The following is an 11,818-nucleotide window of genomic DNA, read 5'->3' as shown; positions in this document are numbered from 1 at the left end:
AATGGCACTTCCAGATTGTAAATACAAAGCCATTTGACCCTTTCAACCCCATTTTTGGTTAAACCTAAGGTAGCCTTAGTATATAAGGTACCTAGGTCATTTTGTAAAAAAGACTTTTAATCATAATCAAAACTTAAGCACTGCCGTCTGCTGTGTGTGAGAGAGAAAGAGAGTGAGCGTGAGCTTTATCCTCTCACTACGCCTGGCTCGCTCAACACATTGGATATCCGACTGCACCATTGTTGTAGGCTCGAGGAGAGCTACGCAAAAATGCCAAGCATTCCATGCGAGACGAAGCGCACACACTCACGCATCTACGAGCTATTTGTGGCCGTAAGTGTATCAAACGATGTCTGTTTTCTGCGTACTAGTAGTCTATAGAATCGTGGCGACATAAGCTACGCATAGGTACTCATAAATTTCAGTTTTGGGCACTTTCAAAATTCTGCTCTATTCCTACGCGTTTTTCGCAGATGGGTTTAGAGTGTAGATGCGTAGGACAGGTGTATCCTAGTGAGGGGATGGTGTTCCTTAAGTTTCATACGAATCTGGCATGATTAGGTGAGTTACCTTCCGTATGTGTGTATGTGGCTATGTGGTGTAGTTGAGGACAGTGAGGTTCTTGATTGTGGTTTAGTTGGCCTTCCAGAGTGTTGTATGTGTAGGATGGTCTCAGCCTAACAAGCTAAAGAGATTTCCTCCGTGTACCTATCGTGTCATCTGTGTCCTCGATTGACATTATGTTGATCTAGGTCGTGTTTGCATGCACTTCATGGGTGTGTGAGTCGCTCGTCCAACAAAGTGTTGCCACGTTTTCACGCCCTTGCACTTATTCTGAACGGCTCCTTATCGCCCCCAACGTGATGAACCCCCCCTTCCCCCTCATGAAGTTCGGCTATAACGGTGCCGATGGCGAAGGCGGGAGAGAAGCAGGAGCCTGCAAAAGACTACTAACACCTACTGCTGCGAGCCTGCAAAAGCTGACCTTATCCTTTGTCAACACAACCGTTCAGCAACTGCCTGTTGTGCATGTGCAAGATCCGTCATCGGTTGGCTCTCCTGTGAGGGGCATCGAACCCTTGAATGGCCGGCTGCATGTGCGAGTCTCATCTGGAGTTGCCCTCATCTCCTTTTTTAGGGAAAGGCTTTCGACAGGGTGTTCATGCTATCTGCCTCAGGATATCACATAGGCATTTTAGACACGATTCAAGCAATTGCAAAACAGGGTGATGCTCAGCACAGAGATTACGGAGATTCCCCCAAAGGAAAAAAAAAATAAAAGATGTTGAAGGGCCATCAAAAGCAGCTTAGATTAGAACTAGGAATTCTATACATCAAAAGGAGTGCTATTGTAAATAGGAAAATAATAATTTTCTTGTACGTCCCACTTTCTGCATTGGGAACTTAATAGCTCGTACAAGGTGGGATTGCAAGGTGGCTTCAGGCTCAGAATTTAATAGCTTGAACTCATAGGGATTTTCTTTTGCTTGTTCATACCAAACTCCTTTGACAACAAATGAGCCAGCATTGCAAACATTCCCCCATGCATCTCTTAGCAAAGCTTTAGTTTGAGTCTTTTTTGTTGTACATTTCAAGACATAGAAATCCACAAGCTCCTTATTATCATGAGGAGATATACCAGCAAAATTGTCACCAACATGAAGTGCACCACTCAACGCATCATGGTGTCCTTCATATGAAAAGTCTTCAATCTCATCATCATCTTTGACATCATCTGTAGGTTCAAGGGTAACATAATTCCATGCAGAAACATGTGATTTGTTCGAACACCTCCTCCAGCTGCCTTGCAAACAGCACTACAAAAGCATGAGAGTTGCCGATACCTAAGAAGTTTTACATTTGTTAAGGAGTAGCCGCTGACACAATGTAACCCACGTGCATTAGGCACAGATTTACAATCCCGACATTCGCTTCTATCCACATCACCTACTTTGACCTCCCAGAAGAGTCGAGTAACTGGTTGTGCCCGCGAAGAATACGTGGCTGTAGCACCATTGGACATGGTTTCTCTCAAAAATGGCACCACATCTGCTGCACATTGTAATTTCACACAGTCTGGCTTTAGCTGCTCCTGAGTGAGATGTCTCTTAATAACAGCACCTGCACCATCATGTTCGCCCTTCCCATGACCTGAACCTGAAAAGTGATGTGTCATTTTCAAACTTGTCAGAGTTCCATATCGAGCAACAAAATAAAAAGGTCTCTTTGCTTTGAACTGCGAGGCTGCTCCATCTGACCAGACCCAATGTTCTTTGAGCGATATGCCTAGCTCTTTCAACCAACCATAATGGAACATAAAGCAATGCTGGACAAAAAGAGTATCATGGCTTTTATCATCAGATATATAGAAATGATAGTAATTTTGGACACTGCCTGCAATCCTCACATATGTAATGTGAACGAAGATTGTCAGTTGGCTAGAAAACCAATGCATCGATTGGATCTCGTTCTGTTCTTTGAAAGTGTAATTTTCAGCGAAATCCACCACTGACACTACCACATATTCAAGGAAGATACGTAGACAATCTTTAAATTGCTTGGCCTGCCATCTGTAAACAAAATTGTGCTTTATAAACTTACTCAGATGATCCTTGAACAGTATGAAAAGCTACCTACACTGCATCTCCTTGTGAGAAAGAACTTTCTTTTCTTCTTTTTCCCTGAATCTATTTTGCCAACTTCAAGGTCTTCAAAAATCTTAACTGCTACCATGCGTGCACCATTTAACTCTTCAATCGGGCAAATTGGCAGCTTATTTGAAGGCCCACATGAAGAGCATTCGCCAATCAAACACTTCACTGCAAAGAAATTTGACCCGCTAGCCTTCGAGCATAAAACTGACTCCCAAAGATTTGTAATTCTAGGGCATTGATTTGTCTAAGCACTACATTTCAAATCTGCACCACAAATATCACATTGACAACTACATTCTTTCCCATACACACCATAAGAAATCTGCCTTATATGGTTTACAACATCCCTCAAGAATGACATTTGAATATGAGTGATGCAACAACAGCTGTAGCGATCTGGAAGCTTGCGTACAAAATAAGGTTTCAGCTTTTCAAACGTCCTTTGGTGAATTTGTACCTCTGGGTGACTCTGTTTGAAGGCAAGAAAGAATTCTACCTGCATTAAATAATGATATTCAGTACACTTATTGGCAAAATCATAACTTATTGTTGACATGCAAAACTGAGATCAATCTGGTGGGAGCTAGTACAAGAATGGTAACTAATACTTTTGTGATCAGTGGAAGGAGAAAAGTTACAAGAGCCTGAGTCTATTAGTAGAAAGCACTCTAAGACCTGGTTGTTATCAAACTACCTAAGGGTAGCTGCCAGGTTAACAGTGGTAGCTACCAGGTTGACAATGACAGCTACCACGTTGACAAAGATAGCTACCAATCCACCAGGATTGCCATGGCAAACTGGTAGCTTCCACCAAGGTTGCTATGGCAAACTGGTAGCTTCCACCAAGATTGCATGGCAGAGTAGAAGCTATTATTCTCAGAGTGGTAACTAATATTTTGTGATGAGTGGAAGGAGAAAAGTTACAAGAGCTTGAGTCTAATAGTAGGAAGCACTCTAAGACTTGTGGCTACCTTTACCATGAGTAGCACTGTAAGGCTGGTTGTTATCAGACTACCTAAGGGTAGCTACCAGGTTGACATTGATAGCTACCATGTTGACAGTGATAGCTACCAATCCACTAGGATTGCCATGGCAAACTGGTAGCTTCCACCAAGATTGCCATGGCAGACTGGTAGCTTCCACCAGGATTGCATGGCAAACTGGAAGCTATTACTCCTAGAGTGATAGCTCCAGCTAGCACTAGGATACTGATAGCTACCAAGTTGACAATAATAGCTCAGTACACCAATACTACCATGGAAATTTGGTAGAAAGCACTATCATACTGGTGGCTACCTTATCATGACTATGAGACTGTAAACTAGCACGTTGAACGTGGTAGCCAACAAATTTACCAAGAACACCATGGAAGATTGGTATCAACCCCTATCAGACTAGTAGCTACCTTTACCAAGGACAACATGGACGCTACCAAAGTCTGACAGTGGTAATTATAAGGATCACAGTGGTAGCTGCCAGTCATGTATAGTAAGCTACCTATTTGGCAGTGGTAGTTACTAGGTCTAAAGCAATGTGCAACTATAAGCAAAATGTACAACAGTCAACTGAAGTACAACCAAACCAGTGCCATAATTGTCAATGAAAATAAGCTTGTAGTTACTCAAGAAGTCAAAACAAACCTGGGGTTGCTCAAGAAGAGGCACTGGGTGTTTATCGAATACTTTGTGTGCGATACGCTTTTGACACACATCCTTTTTGTTGGGCGATACGCGAGCATTGTGAGTCTAGAAGCTCATCACTGTGGCCTTCACTTCCTCTGTAATTACACTATTTGTGTATGGTTCTCGCCCACACAAATGCAATGGCAGTTCTGTATGATTATGTTTCAATCGAGATCTAGCTGCATAGAAGTTCCTTCGATGGATACCAAGAAGCCTCGATGTAGCTACTATATTTGGTTTTATGCTTGTGGAATTCATAACCATCATGATACCTGCCCGTTTAATAAACAACTCTGCCGAGCTTTTTGGTATCTTGATTACCTTGAGAGTGTTGTGCATTCCATTCATCAATACCCTCTGCTCATCATTGGAAACCTCACCTCCTGTAGATTGAATTCTCAGGTCTCTCAATGCTTGGTTCTTGAGAATGCTCCTAATGATTTCCTCCTTTGCCTTGTTGTCAAGACCCTCTGTGCACTGCTTGAAAAACTTGATCACCTGTGCAGTAATTTTGCGGTGCTGAAATTCATTAATATTGACCTGTTTAATTCTAGCTTCCCTTTCTTTGATTCTCTCATGATATGCACGCTTTCGGTTTGCTTCATAATCCTTTATTACACTCTGTTTGCATGAGTTGCACTTGACTGAGTCACAACAAAGGCATGTGCTACTTGTTAAACTCACAACATCCTCAACAGGAATGATTTCCACCATCTTGTGAGTCTTTCAGAGGTGGAAAGAGGATGCCAAAGTGGGTACCCTGTCCAAAGCTAAGCCCTAAACACCAGCTAGGGATTCACATGCAATGTGTGTGTGTGTGTGTGTGTGTGTGTGAGTGAGTGAGTGAGAGAGAGAGAGAGAGAGAGAGAGAGAGAGAGAGAGAGAGAGAGAGAGAGAGAGAGAGAGAGAGAGAGAGAGAGCAGTAATCGAGGAAGGCAAGCTACTCTGAGAGAGAGTGCGTGCTCAGCTATGGAGATGGGAACTGTAGCAAGAGAGAGAGAGAGAGAGAGAGAGAGAGAGAGAGAGCAGCTATGGAGTCTTTCAGCTTCAACACAGGGGACAGAGAGAGAGAGAGAGAGAGAGAGAGAGAGAGAGTAACGAAAAGGCGTAACAACTTTCAATCGTGGTCTCTGTCACGTTTTTTAAAATATCATTATTAAATTCACTCAAAAGTTTCCCTCCACCTTTAGATTTGGGAGGTAGCTACCAGTGTGCTAGTGTGTGTGGGACATAGGTAGTAAGTCCACCTATTCATGCATCCACCCCTTTATGGTTCACATGAAAATTCGGCACGAGTAGATATTTATGATAAAATTATAGCTTGTTTCCCAATATACTATGATCAATATTTTGGACTTCCGACTCCTTGGAGAACCACTATATAGATTCATCGGATGAAGACACTCACTTACTAAAATAAAAATCTTGATTAAGCTTTCTGATGTAGGTATTTACTTCATGAGCGTGAGTTATTAAGCGTTCATTGTATGTGATCATCTATACGTGTAGGGTACCATATGGTTTCATGAGTTTGACAAGTGGTTTATATATGTTTTATGGTTTGTTTTGATGAATTGATTTCAAGTGTTTTATGTCCTTAAACTAACATGTGGATTTATGGTTAGTCAATCAAAATTGTACAAACAATTATGCATAATGTGGCTCTATTTTTGTGTCACAATTGTTCGTATGAGTCTCATATTGGTGAAGTTATGTGATAAGGTTTTAGTCTATATTATAGGGTTGAGCTTCATGAATTGATATGAGGTCAAATACTTTTGCATAAGATGCATGGCGAGAACCTGAACAAGTACGAATAAACAAAGGTGCATCCAATTTACTATCATGCAAAGTATGCACCAACCAATTTGGCATACCTCTAGCCTGCTCATTCTCAGCCCTTTTGTTATCAAGTACATCATGTACATTTGCATCAATAATAGGCCAATCTATAACATTTTCAGAAACCCCAATACGTTGTACATTTTTCTCGTTGGAATTTACATTCGAACTTCCGTCACTGAAAAGAGGCAACAAAGTGTCATAAATGTCCTGTGAGCATTATTGTCATAAGGCTGAACAAAATATTCCACAAACGAAACATTCCATGAAACCAAGATATGCTTTGTTTGTGGATGATACAACCTGTAACCTTTGCTTTCAGCACTGTAATCATCCAATTTTCTGTGTTGCGTTTGTGGCACCAAAGCATAAGCCAAACAACCAAAAATGTGCATGTGTTCAATAGAAGGCTTTCTATCATGCCATGCTTCATAAGGAGCCATGTAGAGTGCAAAGCTATTGTAGGACACCTGTTAAGTACATAAATGGAACACGTGATGGCCTCAAGACAAAACAAATGCGGCAAATTTTGACTTTTGACCATACATTGTGTCATTCCTGTAAGTGACATGTTTTTCCTCTCAGCAACACCATTTTGCTGAAGCATATAAGGCACTGTACTTTGGTGTCTCGGGGGGTGCACTATGTAATCATGTTAATGTTATGTGAGTTTGAAAGGAGGGGTTTTAAAATGCAGAAAAATTAGGCAATTCAACAAAGATACATTAAAATAAGGGGTTTTTATATTCAATATAAGGGGTCATTTTATTCATTCAGACATGTTAAAAAGGGTTTTTTTAATACCCCACGAACGCACGTTTTATAGGGGGCACTAAATGGTGAACCCCCCAAGATTGGTGTTTTATCCCACGATTAGCCAGAAATGCATTAAATTCATGTTCCCCCCCTCGATCTGAACGGAGGGTGCCCATAGTACATTTTGAGACATTGTCATCCATAGCCAAAAAAAAATTGAAGCACATAAACACTTTGGACTTTGATTTAAGAGGATATACCCATGCATTCCTAGAGTAATCATCAATGAAAGTCATGAAGTAGAGGTAATTGCCCAAGGATGAATTTTGCATGGGCCCACAAACATCACTATGCACAAGCTACAATCTGCATGTGGTCCTAACTGAACCATCTTTTGGAAACTTGGAACGCTACATCTTACCCGAAATACAGCCTTCACAAACATGTTTGGCAGGTGCTTTAAGAGGCGGCAAAGAAGCAACCATATCATGTTTCTGCAAACAAAGTAAACTGGTAAAATTCAGATGCCCAAAACATGCATGCCAAAGTTTTGCATGTGAAATAACCTTAGAATCCACAACAACATTTGTGAAATTCTATCTACACTTGTCATACAAAGTGAGCTTATATAATCCATAACCTAAAATGCGAGATGCAACAATTTCATCACCAAAACTGAGATCATGTACCTTACATCTGTCATCCACAGATTTGACTACAAAACCAAGTGTAGCAAGTGCATATACAAACACAATACTCTTCTTGATCCCACGTACATACAATGTATCAACAAGTGTGAAAGAACTGCCATTTGCAACAGTAAGCACAATCTTTCCAACTCCTTGAATCGGATAAGAGGCGTTGTTGGCACAAGTGACTGAATTGCCATGAGGGACATACTCAAGAGAGGTAAACAAACCACAATGTGAGGTAATGTGCTTTGTAGCACCACTTTCAAAATACCACACATGTGAATCTACAACATTAGACATGCATGCATCATGAACAACAGGATCATAAGTACACTCAGCACTAAAACCCCACTCTGCATCTACATTAGTATCACTCCTCTCACAGAAGACTCCACAATAGTTGCACTTGTATTGGACCATGTAGTTGATCCAACCTCTTTCTTCTTAGCCTCTTTTGCCTTCAATTTTGGACGCTACTTGATCAAGTGATCATTAGATTTACAATAATGGCAACGCATTTTCTTTTTGCCCTTTTCATCAAAACTCCTAGACATGTCAGCAGAAGCATTAGGAACAAAAAAATTTCCACTCGCAGAGGAACCATGAGAAGTGGCTACATTGTTGTTACCACCTTTTCTTTGAGCAGCAATAAAGGCCTATTCAACTGCACGCTGTCCAATCCTTTTTTTTTTTTTGTAAAGTGACTCTTGCAGGAGCAATGTGCGTAATGCATCAAACTTGCTAATGCTAATGTCTCCAAGAATTAGCAAAAGTCTGGTAAGAATCTGGCAAAGCATCAAGAACGGTTTGCACAAGGGAACTGCCAAAAATGACTTCACCTGAAAAAATAAGTTGCTCATTGATATCCTTGACACCAGCAAGGAAAATGTCCATCTCATCTTCCTCATGCATAATCTTTGACTCCAGACCTTTACGCAGCAATGCAGTTTTAGCCTCATTGTGACTTGCATAAAGACCAGCTAGAATATCCCAAGCCAGTTTTGTAGATTTGTTGAACGAATATGAGGAGTAATAGTGCGCTTCACAGACAATTCAATCAAAGCATGAGCCTACCGATCTTTTACATCCCAACGAGCTTGCTCAGCCGTAGGCAAAATAGCTCTCTGGCAGCAGCAATCCTACCACCAAAACCTGCAACATCCTCAACATCGCCTACATCCTCTGAACCAGGACATACACCAATGCCCTACACAATATTCCAAATGACCTTTGACACAAGGACATGTTGCATCATATAAGCCCACATAGGGTAATTGTCCCCATGTCCAATCTGTCCTCAGCAGCAAACATCTTGAACACATCTGTGTTGTTTTCCGCCATGGAAAATGCTGCATCTGATGTGAAAATTGCCTGAAAAGAGGAGGAATGAAGCGGGAACAACATGTGCTATATAGCACAAACCGTAGAAGATTGTAAGGGACCTATTATGCAGAAAATGGTATTGACAAAATGTGCACAAAATGACAAAATTGCCTGCGTAGCACTGCTTGTAGTGGAAACGAAGGTCGAAATGAGCCCGAATATAAAATGTGAGTAGACCTGGCTCTACGAGCTTTCTTGAGGTATTTTTGACCTACTGACACTCGCCAAAGCTCACAAAAATCGGAGAAAGTGAGCAGGCATATGCTAGAGCTGCTGATGACTAAGTCCGGGAGGGCGCAACTTTGCTTTGATACTAATTGCTAGAATTAGGGTTGCAAGAAAACACACACATCTTGGAGAAGACAAAGGAAGCGTAAGGCACACAACAGACAGTGTATTACTTAGTGTGCAATGGAAAGATAAGATAGCCCCAGAGTGATGGACATATATGTAATGCACGAGAGAAAAAACATCCTAGTGAGGGAAAAAATGCCCTGGAGGTCCAAAACGTGTTCACACACATCACTACCACATGTATATGATAACATTACATGCATGTACTGCTTTCCACCCTTCTAGGTTAAAAGTAGCTCTATGTGCAAGGAGGGTGAGGTGCTTTCATAGTACATCACTTATGCATTATTAAAAATTATCAAAATGGGATTTTGAGATTAATTTTAGTCGTTGGTTAGACTTCTTTTTATGCATAAACATTCATTCCTTAAGGGTTGTGTGTGCTGACTCTACTTGACTATAACGTGTATAGTCAAAACTCCAAGTGTGGAAGTTGGTTTAGTGAGGAATATGGTTTATGGTCAAGAAATGGAATCCCTCATGGATTTGGTCGTGATATTTGATTGTGGAAGCCGGTGTAGCTATTGGATATATATTTTTTGTTATGGTTGTGCTACTGAAATTTTTACAACCATGTTATATGCTAAAATGGTTTTGCAGGTTGGATGTGTATCACCCAAAGTAGGGTAAAACACTCATCCATGTGATGGGATTGGATCATGGTTTATTATATTTGGATTGGATTATGAAGTGGTTTTGATGGATTATGATAGATGTGCAAGAGTAGAGACTATGAACAGTCTGATTTCTTTAAAAATGATTGTTTGTACATATGCAAGATATTATTTTGATTGGACTCATATGTTATGTTTCTCATGACAGTGTCGAGACAAGATTAGGATCACCTACATTGCTTAGCTTTAGATGGAAGGGTCGATGGCATAGGGCTTTGCTAGATCGGGGGTGTTTCATATATCTTCTTTTTGTTAGGCTCATCTACACAGTTAGCATGTCGAGAATTGAATGACCTACACTGCTAATGCATCGAAGATCTTACCTTGGCTTTGCCTAAACACCGGGTGTGGTACCGAGCAAATATGGCACCTAAACTGGTATGGTTGGTGTTTAGGTTCTACCACTTGCAAGTATCTAGAATGTGGTACCGAGCAAATATTGCACCTAAACTGGTACGGTTGGTGTTTAGGTTCTACCACAGTATCTGGAATCCTTTCAAAGCTCGAGTTCATGGAGGGAGATGAAGCGGCCTCGGGTTATATCCCGACTCACGTAGGTTGGAGGTGCTCACGGCGAAGTGATTCTCTTTGTCCGTAGTAGGAGCCAAAGTAGATTGGTGGACCGGTCGATCCCACAAAGGGTTCGATGCTTTCACTTAGTCCTTTATATTTTTGAAATTATGGCATACCCAGATTTTGTCATTGCATTAATTCATGGTTTGCTTGTTTCATTTAAATGGGACATTTAAAGATTCTTTTTTTTCATTCTCTTGTGTCTCTATACACTCTATTTTACCCTTCTCTCTCTCTCTGTGTGTGTGTGTGTGTGTGTGTGTGTGTGTGTGTGTGTGTGTGTGTGTGTGTGTGTACGGTATATACATATATTCATCCTCCACTCGGTCATTTTCTTGAGTACGCTTTCATTCCTACACATGCAAGGATAGTACTAGTCGCTAGGTACCTCTAGATGCAATCCAGCTTATGGCTTAAACCCCATGCTAGGCCAGGCACTGAGAACTCCTCCCCTATACAAATGCTTACGCAACTCTGATGTATATTGAAATTGTATAAAAGTGTAGGTTGTATAATTCTTAAACAGACTCCTAGGGAGAGGTATCTCTCACTCCTTTATTAGCATCCATGCTTTTCATGTAAGCTTTAGCTTATGGGGGTTTCTATTGGGAAAATTCTTTAGCTTACACTCTATGTAACCAATCCCTAAACCCAAGCATACTAGCATTCACCCCTATGTGCATAGATACAACCTCTTACATAGAGTTCCCTAACACATGCTTCTCACTCATGCTACACATTATAGACACATGCTACTTGTTGTGGCCTACATGCTATTTTCCCTTTTGGAGTACACTAGCTCTAATCTACTCTCTCTCTCTCTCTCTCTCTCTCTCTCTCTCTCTCTCTCTCTCTCTCTCTATTGCTATGGTCCTCACATAATGATGAATTCAAGATTGGTCTATTTAGCAAGCACTTGCAATTATGCTTTAAGACAGTGAGTCAATTGGCATAGGCCTCAATTCTCTTCGTGAGGAAGCAGAAGCTAGACCCAATGTGTGATGACACTTTTGGCTTTTGATTTCCATTGTGGAGGAGTGTGAATTCAGCAACTCGCTGTTGCCGAAGGCAATTGTGTGAAGTTGGGAGGGCAGAAGCTCTCTCTCTCTCTCTCTCTCTCTCTCTCTCTCTCTCTCTCTCTCTCTCTCTCTCTCTCATGCCAGCCTGGTCTTCTTATGAAATGTGACATGTGTGGGACTTCATTGACG

Source organism: Adiantum capillus-veneris, chromosome 27, assembly GCF_014529385.1.
Source record: "Adiantum capillus-veneris isolate H3 chromosome 27, ASM1452938v2, whole genome shotgun sequence".
NCBI lineage: Eukaryota > Viridiplantae > Streptophyta > Polypodiopsida > Polypodiales > Pteridaceae > Adiantum > Adiantum capillus-veneris.
Note: the sequence above shows the minus strand (reverse complement) of the source record.